The sequence below is a fragment of the Octodon degus genome, unplaced genomic scaffold (genome assembly GCF_000260255.1).
Source record: "Octodon degus isolate 3935 unplaced genomic scaffold, OctDeg1.0 scaffold00036, whole genome shotgun sequence".
Taxonomy (NCBI): Eukaryota; Metazoa; Chordata; class Mammalia; order Rodentia; family Octodontidae; genus Octodon; species Octodon degus.
The window spans coordinates 13,703,880-13,720,313 of record NW_004524612.1 but is presented as its reverse complement, the minus strand read 5'-3'; positions in this window follow the sequence as shown (position 1 = coordinate 13,720,313).

Here is a 16,434-nt window from a genome sequence, read left to right as displayed (position 1 = left end):
CCTAACAACCCATCATGAAAACAAACCCATTAATACAGTGATGGGGCCGGGGAGATAGCTCAATAGAATAAGTGCTTGGCTGGCAAGCACAAGGGCCTGAGTTCAATCTCCGGTTCCACAAAATAAATGAATAAAGAAATAAAAACTGAGGTTGTATTAATACATTGATGAGGGTGGAGAGCTGCCATTGCCCAGTCACCTCCTGCTAGGCCCCATCTCCTTAGGGTTTCACCTGTGCCGTGTGGGCCAAACTTCAGCACTGGAACCATTAGCTCAAGAGCCATATCTACAACAGCAAGGCTGATTGTGCAAATGTGAAGACTTCTGGAGTGGCTTCCGTGATGAAGGTAGGGTCCTGAATTAGTATCTTCTACAGATTTTATCCTCTGGTTATAGAGCTTACTGTAATGTTTACTTAGTGTTTGTGGAGAGTTACAGTAATAGGTTTTTTCTCCCAGCTGCAAAAGCATATATGGATTCTTAAATGTTTATCAGAGGACATTAGAGTTATTTTTCTCTAACAAGGGCACCTGTGCCCCTTGCCACTTAGCTGTCTTACTAGAATTCTGGAGTTTGAATGTTTGAGTAAATTATGAGGAGAAAGTAGTTTAAAATCAGAGACTTCATACGGGAAAAGGTAAAGATGCATGTATATACTAGGTGGACTTACCAGTACACTCAAAATACAGACATCTAAAGCCATCTACCCATGATTTATCATTACTTAATAGAACCCTCTGTCAAAAACCAACTGGTGAGGGCGGTGAGATAGCTCAGTGGACTACAGCACCAGCTTAGGCAAGCTCAGGGACTTCAGTTCCCTCCCTGGCACCACATGCTGCGCCAGACCCGCCCCCAGGGCGGGCTGAGGCGGCCAGAGTCTGGGCATGGTGGCGCATGCCTATAATCATAGCACTGGGGAGGTTGAAAGCAGGAAGATCATGAGTCTGAGCTGCATAGTGAGATCCTGCAACAATCAAATACATTAAAAAAAAAAAAAAAAGAAGAAAAAGAAAAGAAAATGGCTTATTTTGTCTGACTTCATAACTCTCGGTTGTTGGTGAAACTCCAAGCTTTCCACCTTAGTGGTGGTGCCTGTGCATCCACAATGTGGCCGGATGAAATAAAAAACATGTTCTCTGCCCCTGGCATGTGTTGTTGGGCACTGCTGACTCTGTACTTTCTGCATCTGTGACGAGTCAAGGATTGGTGGCCAGGGGAAATAATCGCTCGCTTTAGAAATCCATGCAGATTTCTGGGTTCTCAGTGAGTAGGTGTCAATATTTAAGACTGGAAAAAAGAAGGAATTCTCCAAAGTCAGTATTGTGTTTCCTTTCCACATCAACCATCATCTTGTAACCACTGCAGTAAAAATAGACCAGTGGCCTGACATTTCACATCCTGCCTAGCAGAGGCCTGTGCAGCCCAGGCTCCTGCTGTTGTTTTGCTTTCTGCCTCAGCAGTTTGCTTCACATACAGAAGGCTGACATTTGCTTGTGGTTTCAGGAGAGAATTGGGATTTTTCAGGTGGTAAAGGCGGGTCTATTGGTCTTAAACCATTTTGACCCCCACTGTGAAGACTCAATCCAGGGTCAACGAGTTCGAGCCACAGGTGGAAAAAGACAAAATCACTGAAGGCACTGTGCAGTGTCTTTTAGGCAGCCCAGCCTTGCCAGAGCTGTCTTTGATGTGAAGCCCTTGGCTTCATGTGATGGCATCCCTTTGAAACTCTGAACATTTTAGGGTTCCTGTAGCCAAGCAGAAGCTGGTACTATGTTCTTGAACCCCCAAGTTCCTCTTGAACTGTGAGTGAGGGAAACCTCTTCTTATACAGTACCCAGCCTCAGGTATTTTGTTATCACAACGCAAGATAGACTCAAGACAATCTGAAACAGATAAAACTTACATTTGGTCTCTCAAAGGCTTTCCTGGTGCCTACAAGTAGAAAGTGTTTTCTGTTTTCAGTAAGAAGCAAAGTGGCTCATGTTCCCATCCCCAGCCCAAGGGAAGCTGCTCCCTGCCTTGTTCTCCCTTCCTCTTTTCTTAACCTTGGAAGAGGGTATTATGGTGCCATGTTTAAAACCAATGATTGGTTGGTGCTTAGAGCAAAACTTCATTCAATAAAACACCCCAACTACTTTGACTTCTTTTTTCTTCACTTCTATTAAGACAAGCTAGGCCCTGAGGCTGGTGCTGCATCATCAAGACCAAAGGGTGAAAGAAACACAGCCTCCCCTCTCAGCAGCTGCCCTCTCCTTCAGGCCCTTGTAACTCTCCTGGAGACTCTTTTGGGCCTTAGGGTCTGGGAGACTTGTAAGCATTTTTCCTGTTTACATCAGTAGGTATACAGGGTTCAAAACTCAAAAGGTCAAAAAGGGTAAATGGTGAAAACTGTTCCCAGTTCCCCTTAGTGCAGCTGGTGGGATTACCACTGGGGTTTTTGTTTGTTTTTCATTTAAAGACAGAAGCTTTTGATCAGGATCAGCTGAGCCCAGGGATTCTGCCGGCCCCTTGTCCTGGAGAAATCAGTGGCTCAGCCAGAGAGAGGAGACAGCAGCTTCTCTCTGTTTTTGCCTCCTAGAACATCTAAACTCAGAGGTGCAGCTTCCTGGGGTTCACAGCTGGCAGCTGGGACTGGGAGCAGATGATTAGTCCAGACATGGACAGGAGCAAGAGGATTAGGTGTTCATCTGTTGTGTCACAACCACCCTCTGCCTGGACATCAAAAGGTGGGGCAAATTGTCTCTTCATAGACTCCTTTGACTGTTAAAATCAGAGAGGTGGGGAGGGAGAGAGGGAGGGAGGGAAGGAGGAAGGAGGAGAGAGAGAGAGGGAGAGCAGGAGAGAGGCGGAAGGAAGGGGGAAGAGAGAGAGATAGAGAGAGAGAGAGAGAGAGAGAGAGAGAGAGAGAGAGAGAGAAAGAGAGAACCCCAGACCGAGACCTGAGGCAACTTTCTATCCCAGGTGAGGTGGGGTGCACTTTAACATACAGCTCTTCTACTCTTTTTACACCTATGACCCATGATGAACCATTTCTCCCCTGTCAGCTTCTCTTTACCAACTTGAAAATGAAGACACAGTGGAACAGAAACCCTGAATTCTAGTGCTGCAAGACCAGGCACTTGATTCAAGAGAGAAAGGTAAGACAAGACAGTTCACACTGTGTGAATGAGGGAGGGTATCACTTTCCTGAAGAGGTAACTGCCTCTGTGTGGCCATGTAGTGCCACATGGAACTTAAGTCTTACAAGAAAAGCCAATAAATAAGTGATACATTGAAGGAGTTGTACAATAGGAAAAATGAAGAGACTTTTTCCTCCTATCACTTTCTTCAACAATGCTCTGATTTCTCTTTGTCACTTTGATGGCATTATGGAGGAACAGATCAGATTCTATGACTTTCAGATCCAAAAACAGTTCCATTTAAAAATAGTAGCTGCCCTGTAGGTATGACCAGTCTCATTTTGTTCAAATCCAACTTTCAGTGTCTCATGTAATTCTAAACTTCAGCCCTCTTCTTGGTTCAAGAAGAGTCTTCACCCTGCCTCTTCTTCAGCTCCATCAGAATTGGGAAAAGGGCTAGAGAAGGTAGGTACAAGGAGGACTAGCCCCTGTGTGTGCTAGGCCAGGGCGGTGGGCAAGGGCTAGAGAAAGAGGTCTTTCATAATAAGCATTGCTATAGTCGGGCTATTGGTGGCTCTCTCAGTCACTTTCTCCTCACTAAGACACAACGCCTGACACCCACAGTGCGAAGGAGGAGAGGTTCATTTTGGGTCATGGTTTGGTCCACAGCTGCTTGGCTCTAAGGCAGACCAGTGCGGTAGGGGCACATGGCCGAGGAGAGCTGCTCACAGCATGATGGTCAGGAAGCAGAAGGAGAGAGACACCTCTAGACCACACCTCTGGGGAAGGTACCTCCTCTTCAAAGTCTCCACCTCCCAACACTACATTTCCCTGAAAACTCAGTGTGTTAATCCACAGGTGGGTGTCATGTCCCCATGGGCCATTCAGCTCCCCAAGCTCCCCTATGAGTGTATGAGACTTTGGAGGAACATCTAGATATAAACCACAACAGTGACCCCAAAGCAGCTATAGCCTCAACACAAATTCTTCCTGGGGCCCTTCTATGGATTCTTCTGGCTGACTGCTGGCATCTCGAGGGCCACAGTTCTGCTTCTTGGAATGCGCTTCCAAGCTGGGTCCTTTTAACCCTTCCCCACCACAGCCCCTCTAAGGCTCCAGTCCTCTGCCATGGCAGGCTGCCCTCTTCAGTGCATCACAACAGTAGGCTTCACTGGAGCCCAGCCTCCTTCCTCTGCCTCCATTTTCCTGGATGAACACTCCACTTCCAAATGAAGCCACTCCAACTTGGCCAACTGCCACTGTTGACCCCTCATCTAGCACTGTGGACCTCTTCAGCCAGCTTCTTGCTTTTCAAATGCTCCAGGTGAGAAATAAGATCAGTCTTAATGGGAAGACATGCCAAAGGCTGGCCTATAGGTCTCAAACTCACTGTCTAGACTCGTCTAGACTGGCCTCCACCTCACATCCATCTTCTTGCCTTAGCCTCCCAAGTGCTGTGGTTGTCTGTGGGCATCACCATGACTGGGTCCACCCTGAAGTTCTTGAAGGCCCCTCGTGGCTTGGAATGGTGGGAATGGAGAGTAGATTCGATTCAGTGTGGTCCGTGGAGTTATCCTTCCATTTGTAGCTGCTGCGCTACTGGCTTTGCTATCCTTTGCAAGATGTGCCTTGAAATTCCGCACATGAAATATCGATGTGCTCACCACTTCTTGCTTTCTGCTTTGAGACTTTTGCATCTAGCAAATGATACATTACGTAACACAGATTTGAAGGTTACATTTTCAAGTTTTCCTGTGTGACAGCTCTGCTTGGGATGAGCTCTGAGGTCTCTTCCAGCCAGGCCATCTAGGAACTTATGGCTCTGGAAGCTCCTGGGTGGAACTGTGGGTGGCAGAGCTGCTCGGAATCATATTATCCTGAATGCATGCCACCAGGGTTCTGGAAAAACAAGAGATGGAGGGTTGGACCAGCAGGTGGCAGGAGAGAGCAAGCCCGCGGAAGCTGGAAGTGACCATAGAGGTCACGGAAGCTCCTTTACCCTCCTATAACCCGCAGGACACCCAAAGCAGGAGGTCTCAGCCTCAGCATGAACACATGGGACAGTGTGTGGATGCTTATGACTTTCTGAAGCCGCTTGTTTGTTAGAAAGTGACCTGACAGAAGCCTCACAGTGGTTCTGGCTGTCATTCTCTCTTACCGAGTGGTTGGATTCCTCCCCCATGAAATAGCTTTTGAGGTTTGAATTGGGTGTTAGCCGCTATCTGCACCTGCTCCCCAGCACCCCATTCCCGACATCCAACGTGACGCAGCAGGCAAAGCAGGCTGCTCACACCACATGGGGCGAGGCCCGCCATGTTTCCCCCTGTGCCTCATTCCCAGGAAAGACAGCCAAGCTGTCCAGGGTCTCCAGCCAGGGCCCCAGCCCGTGGCACAAGATCAAGGCAGAGCTGGTTCTTCACCTAATGCAGCCTGCATCACCTCACCCTTTGGTTTACACTGATGATTAAGTCCCCGTCTTTTCCACATATCATTCTGATCAGATTGTTCTGGGGTTTGGATATTTTCCTCCCCTTTGGAGTACAGTAAAAACTTGAAATTTATTCCTTAAATTTTTTTTTCTTGTAATAAGCACACAAAAAGGTGTTGAAAAGTGTGAAAACATACATAAAAATATGTTTATTTTCAAGGATAACATATAAATTCCTGTAAATACTGTCCTGGCCAAGAAACAGGACAGTACTCGACCCTTCAGAGCCCTCTTTGTGCCCTCTGCAGTCATATGGCGTCTTCCCCCCAACTCTCCTGACCTTTGTGATAATCAGTCATTCCCTTGTTCTTCCCTTTGAGTAGAGCCTTTAGTACACATCCCTTGTGACCGAGACCAACCCACTAGTCAGCATTTTTGGACACACACAATCAGTTACAGAGCTTCCTGATTTTATCTTAATCTGGACAATATTTTTCTTTTTGCTCATATCGTTATCAAAACACTCCTTGTTTGAAATCCAGATAAAATGTATTTATGGCATCGTCTTATTTACCAGAACCCATTTTGTCAATGAAAGGAAGTGAGGCTTGGTGAATGTGTACAGAAAGCAGCCCTTTGATTTCCATGGTTTTATCTAAGCTCAATGGCAAATTTGCCAAGACTAGAATTATAGGAATTCACTGTTGACCTTTGGAAAGCCAGAGCTACACTTTTGGATCTCTGACCTTGCTGTCCACAATTTCTCAAAGTTTACAAATTGAAAGATTTCCATTCACAGGTTTTCAGTACCAGGGAGATCTTTTGTGGACCAGGAAGCTGACTTAGAGAGGACTGAGACCGTTTTTAGTGCAGAAAAGGGGATTAGACAGAGCTGTTATGACAAAATTATTTGTAAGAAGTCAGCAGCAGGAGTCAGGTTAAAAATCTGAGTGTGAAGGGGAAGGGTGAGATAGTCATGAGGTGAGGACAAAAGCATGCTCTCCAGAGCTTGCCAGAAGGAAGTGGTACGCTGGAGTTGGAGCAGTTGTGTCATCAGTCCACAAAGCATGACCTCCACCTGGAACAGGAAGAAGAAGGAAGACAGGAGAGTCTGGGGCTGCAGATGCGGAGGGCTTAGGCCAGTGGTGGGACCTATGTGAAGAAAGTTAAGAGAGTCATGGTAGGAAAGAAGGCACCAAATGCGGGCCAAGCAGATAGCGCTCGGCACAGGCTGCTGATATGGCTTAGGGACTCAGTGTACCTGCCCACGAGGAGGCAGAGAGAGCAGGAGGGAGCAAGGGGACCCAGGAGGGACCTCCTGAGGTGATGGCCGTTGGGAACATGTGAGCTTTGTTTGCCACTGGAGAGGACGGGTGTGTGTGATAGGGAACTACAGGGCCTTCTAAGTATCGCCCCCTCCAGCCTCACAGTGAAAGGGGCAAGGAAGGGTTTTTTTTAATGAGAAGAATATATTTATTGAGGGAAAGAAAGCCCCTGTCTGAGAGGACAGGAGGGGGGTCCCGAGTGGGTGGTCCCCCAACTAGGAAGGTTTGAAGCAGAAGGGCTAAATGCCATGATAAGGTAGAGGAAGGACAGGGGCAGAGCTGTGCTTTATATGTCAGAACTGGCTTATTATCTGAGGAGTTAATACAATCATATAATTCAAAATAAAAATTACGTTTAAGGATGTCCAGCCAGAAGCCTACTCCCTGGCCCTGCCTCTCCTCACTTACTCTCCCAGGGTACTTGTTCCTTGGGGTGACTCTTTCGGAGTCATTCTAGCATTTATCCATATCTAAATGTCTGTCTTCATCTAGACCTATGGCTACACATGCATCTCTACCTATGTAATTTTGTTTTGGAGGAATTTCAGCTGTACAAGAAGCTTCTCCAGAGACCCTTGGAGATCCCTTTGTCATTTTACTGATGGCCTGCTGAGATTCTACTGAAGGACCCAATGCCATTCAGAGTTCCCTGTCACACCCAGTCTCCTTCAATCTGGGACTCTCAGCAGGGCTTCCTCAAGTTTTTTTGAGAAGGTATTTGGCACAGTGATAACTTTGACACTGTGTAATTATTTTATTTCTCATCTTTTACCTGGTAGTACTAGCATCTAGTGATACTTTACCTTGAAGTAATTATTATGATGGCTCTAAAGTGGTGTTTTTTTAATTTTATCATTCTACATTTATTAGTTTGACATTTTGGGCTAAGCAAAAGCTTTTTCTTCTTCACATGGATTTATTTGTAAGATACCTTGTACTAGTACAGGTTTCTTATTTTATTCAAAGGATCAGAATCTATTAATATCATTTTTTGATGTTCCCAATGTTCCATATCTGAGTAGTAGGAACCCTTTAAAGCTAGTCGTTATGTCCTTCTGATGCATCCGCATTATTCTTTGAGCATTTCTTTATTTTCTGGTACAAAAAAGAAAATGTTCCAGGGTCATCTTGTACTTTCTCTGCTCAGCCTGGGCTCAGTCCCTGCTTCATGGACTACTGGTTCCTTTTAGTAGGAAGTGGTATTTAGTCACCACCATCCCTGCTGCCATGCCCACTGTGTGTCCCCAGGGCCTCTCAGAGGAGATCCCTTTGTAGCTCTGTTTACTGTCCTAGTTGTCTGCCTGTCTTAAACAACAAAGTCCCATTACTACTTCCAACTCCAATCCTCACTACAGGATTCTTTCTTTTTTCATCTATTCTCTCTGTCGGCAGCAAAGTTGTCCCCACTTCTCCAATGTATCAGGTATGATTGCAAAATATAATGTTTAAATTTTTAAAAAATATATTTCAGTAAAAGAAACAAAATTGTTATTAATCCCCCTCAACACACTCCTTCCTGCTTTGTACACACTTACCCCATCATTCCTACCACTTTCTGAAGCAGCTCTGGAAGGCTTCTTTTGCGACTATCTTTGGGGGGATTGTGGCTGCCTTGATACCCTGAGTGGATTTAAAATGTTTATCTTTCGTGGTCATTTTGACTTTGGGGAAGAGCCCCAAATCCCCTGATGCCAGATCCAGCAAATAAGGTGGGTAAGGACAGTCTGTAATGTTTTTATGAACCTGCCTGTTCATTGGGTGACACTTGGTCATCCTATTTTTGATGACATAAAGATACACAGACAACTCTTCCAGAACTGCTTCAGAAAGTGGCGAAAACAGTGAAATAAGTGTGTGCTAGGTGAGAGAGATTATTTGGAAGGGGACTATTGGCAATGTATCTTCTACTGTAATGTTGTTAAAAATTTGAACATTGACCTCATAGTCTGGTCACATTGTATTTACTTACCTGGTCCTTGGCACATAACCCACTCTAGGCTTCCTCTGCCACCTGCTCCAATGCACACTGGGTAGGGTACTGAGATTGCTTATGAGAGAATGGAGAGAAGGGTACATTTGTCACCTTCTTGGTGACAAGTCTGTATGAGGGTGAGTTAAGGGGGGAATTGAGAATAATTTAGGCTTCTCGTGAGGAGGTACTGCTCAGCCTGTAGCAATACTCCCCATTGTTTCCTGAGACCTGGCAGAAGCCTAAATAGAATTTTCTGGGTAGAGGTCCTACTAGTTACCTTACCATACCTGCCGACTATGAGCTTCTGAACATTACATGTGTAAAATATGATCAAAAGTTTGCGTGGTAGAGTTTTAAAAAGGGCATCAACCTTACTCTCATAAGAAAATGCAAAATTAACTTATACAGTTATTTGTTTCTTAATCTTTTTGTTTATTTGTTTGCTTATTTATTTGGTACAGGGTCTCTCTACAGAGCTTGGACTCCTAGTGATTCCAGCGTCCCCAACGTTGGGATTACAGGCATGCACCACCATACCCAGTTTTGGTGGCTGGCATGGCACACCTGGGGTTCTGGGGCCAGCATAGCATGTGAACCCAGGTCCTTGCACTTGCCAGGCAGGCGCTTAGACCACCAAGCTGTCTCCCTTGCCCCACTTATACAGTGATTATATCTCACCTATTAGAGAAAGTCTAGTGGTTGGGAGACATGTGTCCTATGGCCCTGATCTTTCCTGGAGGCAGGAGGGCTGGGGGTAGAGTTCACAGAAACATAAATTTTTGTTTCCTCTTTAGTTAAATCTTCTGGACCTCAAGAAACTGGCAAGTCTTCAAGCATCTTAGGAAAGTGGTGCACAGAAAAAGGAAGGCCCAGTCCTCTTCTTTGTTCCTTTTGGTGGCCTGCATGGTTTTGTTTTTCTCCTGTGTCTTTCTCTATCAGTGTCATTCTTTCTTCCTGATCCAGCTAATTTATTTATGAGCAAATATTCACCGAGCATCCACGTTACACAAGCTCTGGGAGTGACTCGATTGTCTCTCTTCTCACTCTCTAGACTTCTCCCTTATAAATTGTTTCTCCTTAATTTCCGCTTCCTCAGGCTTTGCTTCACCCTGGCCCTCATGACCCTGTGTCTATGTCTGCATCTGTGGCTGTGGCTATCACTAGGGCTGTGTCATGATTCTCTCTGCATCTTGGTGGGCACTTGCATTTTCCCTCATCTTTTACCATTACAAATCATGCTGCACGGAATGGACGTGAACGCCTATGCTATTTGCACTGCTGGGGGAGGGGGCAGGTAGATTCTCGAGTGGGTCTGCTGGGCCAAAGGCTCAGTCTGCGTGTGTGGTGGGGAATGTTGCCAAGTTCTTCTCAAAGGGCCTGTGTGGGCTTTATAGCTCATCAGTCCTCTTCTTTTTTCAGCTTTTATTTTTTATTAGTACATTTTGTAGTCCTAATAATTGGTCTTCCTGGGGAGTTGATACATCTGTATAACACATCCTAATTCTTTTTATTCTGTACCCTCTCCTAATTTCTTGGACTCCTCCCTTGTTTTCCTTCAGCAATTTTCATCCCACTCCTACTGAACTCACCCTCTGTAGAATTCTCTTTCTGCTTGAGGTTGTTTTTGTTTTGTTTGTTTCACCATATTAATTTTCCCTTTCTTCCTCCAGCCATCTCTAACTTTCAAAAACAAAGTGAAGCAAACAAACATAATTGCACTTTAAATTGTTGGCTTAACCACAGTGAGAGTGATTATTTTAAATAACTCTAAAACACAACAATTTGTCCGAACATCCTTAGTGAGATGTAATTCAAAGACAGAAAGAACTCCAAAATATCTTACGCTGATTTTATCAGTTATACACTTATAAGAATACTAGTTTTATAGTTTAAGAAAAAAGACAATATAATACAGTCAAAGAATCTAAGGAAAATTGTGTAATCCCGGAAATACTATATTTCAATCATACTTGAAATATTTTGTTGAAAAGAAAATGTAGGTATTCTTCCTTTTCTTCGTTCTTTTTCTCTTGTAGAGCAATTCAGTCCTGAAGCCAGTGGGTGAAACTTGTAAAGCAGCTACCCATGTCTGGGGGAATGAGGACAGGCAGCCTGAGGGTCAGAGGGTGTCTTTTTGGATGTGCATGTCCCCAGCACAGGGTTAGAGGCTGAAGGGATGCCTATGCGGAGGATCAGCTGGCCCCGGATTCAGGGTGTGCATGGGATTAGGAAGGTGTCCCCAGGGGTATCAGTGATGGTAGCCCAGGACAGAAGGTTGGAGCCAGTGGGGTGGGTAGCAGCCATGGGAGACTGGGAGAGTGGGCCAGATGGTGGGTGTATTCAGGACAGCGGGAGGAGCCACTGGGGAAGCATCCTGCCTATGTGGAAAAGGAGGAAACAGAATGGGGCTTCAGGTGTGGCACTGGAAATAAACTCATGGTTTCCCATAAACAGATAGAGATATTATGACTGTTCACTGTGATACATAAACTTGCCTAGCGAATTAATAGAAACACTTCTGGACGTGTCCGTGGGCTGTTTCCAGAGGTGGCTGGCATGCGAGCCAGCTGACGGGGGGAGGAGGGCCCACGATGACTGAGTAGTACCGTAGGGTAGACAGCAGCCTGGGGACCTGAACGGGGAGGAAAGAGGAAGTCTGCTTGGCGGTTGGAAGCGCCATTCTGCTTGAGTGGGTGAGTCTTTTTGCTGCTGCCGCCTGTGGACCTCAGACTCCAGTTTCTTCAGCCTCGGACTGAGCAGTTACGAGGTGCACCAGATTTCTAGGATGCTGGCAGCTGTTGTGGGCTCCCCTGCCTCTAATCCTGTAAACCATATAATATTGCAGTAAAAATAAACGTAAGTGTGTATGTGTTTATATCTCTTATTGTGTCCACTGAGAGAGCTAGAGAACATACACTTTTTTTTTTTTTTTTTTTTTGGCAGAACTGGGGATTGAACTCAGGCCCTTGCGCTTGCCAGGGAAGCACTTATTCCACTGAGCCATCTCCTGGGCTCCCAAGAACATATACTTTGTAAGTAATAAACACAGCTAGTTAAGTGTCCTGATCTTAGTTCCTAAACACCAAAAGGAATCAATGTTCTTTAAAAAACTGTCAGAGGGGCCGGAGAGATGGCTCAGTAGAATAAGTGCTTGGCTGGCAAGTGCAAGGGCCTGAGTTCAATCCCCGGTTGTGGAAAAAAAAAAAAAAGTGACAGAATAAAAACCGGTCAGATTCCAGGATCAAGGCAAGAAATTATGTAAGATAATCCAAGAACTTTTTATTGGTCCTAAAAACAACGGAATTGTCAAAGGCAACTGAAGTTGCTTTAGAAGAAAGCAGAATCTGGAGGAAGCCAAACAAAGGACTATTTGACACAAAAATACTAAGTCATTAGAACAGTAAGTGCATCAAAACTGATAATACCTGTGAGCAGGGACCAGGGATGTAGCCCAGTGGGGCGGCACCTGCCTGGCAGCCACTTGGCTCAGAGTTCAATTTCCATTTCCACTCCCAAACCAAACCAAAAAACCAATAAAACTTAGCTCATAGTTCATCTTTGGATGATACAGGAGGGAACCAACTTATTTTAAAAACTGTGAAAGAAGGAAGGAAATTAAAAATTCAGTTAATAGGACTGAAGAGAAAAACCTCTCTGGAAGAATTCCAGCTGATGAATAAAGATGTAACACTAGGATCAATACTCCGCAAACCCCTTATGAGTGAGCGAATGGACTTAGGCAATGCTCACCAATGTCTATTAGCGTTACACAGAGACCAGTAGCCTTTACGTTCCTCCTAATGGTACCCAGCCTGTGACATATTCTTGTTCATAATCACACACTATCCTTTTATAAGAAATACTTGGGATAGCGAACGTGTTTTAAAAACACAATCAGCCTAATTCAGAACACGAGAAATGATGTGGTTTCTTCAACAAACACGTATACAGGAACAAGGAAAGTGAGCAGCAATGTATACATTCAAAACTTCAAAGCTATCAACCCACATGATAGACTTGGAGAAATTTGAGCACTGGCTGAGTATCTGATACTTTTTTATAGATTGCTTTCAAACAATTCATTTGTGACCATGGAAAGTGAAGTTGGCAATGATGCTTGCAGTGGTTGATCAACTTGAGAAGTTTAGAAGCTTAACTACATCGGCTTAGCAATTCTACACCTTAGGGTGTAGAGGTGGTATCCTAGTGTGGCTCATCACTTAAAGGATACAAAAAGGAAATGAGGATGGAAGGTTCCATTTTCTTTGGAGGAGCTCCAGTCTTCCCTTCAGCTTGGACATCGTCTCCTGGCTTCTAGCTCAGACTCTTGGCTTCCGCCTCAGATCCTTCAGCCTTCAGGTGTAGGCTCATTGGCCTTCAGTCGCAGACGTTGGCCTTCTGATATGGACTTGAACAGAACACTGCAGTGAGCTCCAGACCTTGGACAGGATCCTCAGTCTCCAGGGTGCAGACGCCCTCTGTACGCTTTCTCATCCAACTCTGGCTGACTGTCATAAGCCAATGTTGTAATTTTTAATACATCTGCACATCTTGTGTTATATCTGCTCCTCTAATAAAACCCTGACTGATACAGTACTATTGAAGTGTGCAGAGAGTTTGATGATTTTTCTTTTATCTGAGTGGCCAGGACTATGATTCATTCTCTACTTTTGCCAAATGCTAAATTTCTTGTAATACATATTTTTAAGTGTCATCAAAGCCCATGAGTCCTACTGATTTCTGGCCTCGCTTCTCCAGGCTTGGTGCTGCTCTTAGCCTAGATCCCACCCACTCTGAGTGCAGTTGTGCCTCTTTCACGTCTTCTTTGCAGACAAGGGAGCAGAAGCAAGAGGGGACCTTGGTGAGGTGGGCTGTATAGGGTCTGGGACATAGAGCCTTCAATAACAAACTTTCAGAGTAGTTGAGGATTGAATATCTGAGATAATGTATACAAAAGTCTATAGATTCAAAATTATATGGAAATATAAGACAGTACTGTTTTTATTTTCAGTTCCTTCTGAAAAGGGTTTTTCTTGGCTCCAAGCTATAAGAATGTAGGCAAAAGGAGCATGGAGGATTATTCAAGAATAAAAGAAGTCTCTCTGATTTTCTATAAATAGTTATATCTAATCTGCTAGTGGGGATGCTGCCACCTGGTTCCCAGGACAGAACAGCCCCAGTCTACCAATCACCTTCAGGGAGGATGATCTGGAAGGAGAGAGGGAGGGTGAGTAGGGTGTGTCCACATAATGAAGTGTATGAACCAGAGTTGGTTGAAACTGGGCATCAGCACTGGCTCTGCCCCCAGGCCAGTATCCAATGCCTCTGGGCAGAGGAGGGCATCTTGGGAAGGCAAGCAGATGGTTGCCTGGCAAGGAACTCTATCACTCCTAGGGATTTCGGGGGATTGAAGGGTATGCAAGCAAATCTGAGCCTGATTCCATGAGACTTGACTCTCCCCGCTCCAGCCCTCCTCTTGCTCCAGTGTTGAATTTCCATAGTGTCATCCAAAGAGATACATGGTATTTGGAGCCTCCAGGAGCCTCCACGGGTTCCACTGAAGAGAAAACTAGGGCAGTCTGCACACTGAGTGAGTGTGCAAAGGTCACCGTGCTGTGGACAGGAGGTCAAGGTTTCTCAATCTTGTTCTGCGTCTTGCTGGCCTAGTCATGACTCCTCTCTGGGCCCAAGTCACTCCAGGTCTTGTGTATGAGTCAAAAATCTTTTCTTCTTAACTCCCCCTACCCCATGTGATTCTGAGGATCACACAGGTCAGAGCCATGCACTCCACCAGAGTGTTACTACATTGCTTCCAGCTTTGTTTTTGGATCCTGTTTCCATCTGATCACAGGCATTTCTCTGAAGACTTTGTTCATTTAATTAAGAAATATGAGAAATGATCCTTCCAGGGATGGGGGGTGAAAGTCAGCATGCATTTCTGTGAACCCCTTTTGTGCTGGGCTCTTTGACTATGTGGCTTCCTGCCCAGAAGATAGTAGTAGATGGGCTTCTAGTAACTTGTCCCATCCCCCCTTTTTTAATTTGAAAGAAAAGAGCTGCTTTGCTGTGAGCTTCCTTACACTCCAAGGGAGGGAAAATGAAAATGGAAAGTCATGATTCTTCTTGCTATTTTATTTACAGTTAAACTTAAGTATGACAGAAAGATCCATGTGTGTTTTGTAACTCTATAATGAAAAAGTAATAATCTGTTTTATTTCTCCCCATGTTCCAAAACCATTCTCCCATCCAGCATACAGAAAAGCATTTCCTCCCACTTCTTTTGGTAGCTACCTAATGTAAAAATACTATGATATTTTGATTTTTCTTGTTATGTTAGTTTTGAACATCTAGCTTTTATTATTATTATTATTTATTATGCTAGAATATGAGCTACTGACTTTCTTGTTAATTCTTTTACCTTCCCTCTCTCCATCCTCTCAATATAGTTGACTTCCACTCTTTTGCTTTAAATTAATAGTTTGCATCATTGACTTTGTATTAGTGATGTATAAATGTATTTAAATATATTTGTATTTAAATGTATTTAAACAGAGTAGTATGCTATGATTATATTCATTCTCCCATGTAGCTTTTTGTTTTTCCTTGAGTTATTAATTGCCTCTCTTTTTACTTGGATAATTTTCCATTCTTCTTTTCAAAAACTCCATTATCTGTCTGTCTGTCTGTCTGTCTGTCTGTCTCTCTCTCTCTCTCTCTTTCTCTCTCTCTCTTTATTGTCCATCTAATTTATGTTATCAGCCCATGTTTTCCCTTTATGTCTGCACTTTGTCCTTTCCCAGGCTGGACTGGTTACACCCTTGCTCTAGCACAGAGTGTCCTTTGAAACTTCTCTTTCCTGAATCTCAGCAGTATAAACCCATTGCCTGGAATATATGACTTTTTCTGAGCTTACTGTCTTGTTTTTCTGGCTTTTATCCTCCCATTCTTTCCTGATGCAATGATTGGGAAGCACATTTTCTGAATTGTTAGGTGTCTGGAAAATATCCCTCTTCTCTCTCACTTGACTGCTAAATATACTGGACACAGAAACCTGGGTTGAAATAATTTTCTCTCATAATTTTATGATGCAGTTCCTCTGGAGCTGTCCAATGCCATTTCATTCCTCTGTTCTTTTTCTTTTTTCCCCTTGAAAGCTCTTGAGTTCTTTCTTTTTTTTTTTTTTTATGGTTGCTGTTCTGGAATTTCAGGGTCAAACCTACAAAAAAAATCTTTTAAAACTCTTTGTGCCAGGCTCTGGGCAAGTTCTTTTATTCCAGTGGCATACCCTTTAGTGGGAAAATTTTATCATATTTTTTATTTGCTAATTTAAAAAAAAATTCTCTCTGTCATTTTTTCTCTTACTTTTGGAATATCTGTTAGCATTTTATTGAATCTCTTTTCTTGATCCTTTAACTTTCTTTTTTTCTTCATTTCTCATCTCCTTGTTCTGTTTTACAGAAAATGTCCTTAAAATGATCTTCTAACTTTCTATTGTACATTTTGTTTTACCTATTCATTACCAGGAGTTCACTCTTATGAAGTGACTTTTTTATGTATTTGGTACAGGGTCTCACTATGCAGCTTGGA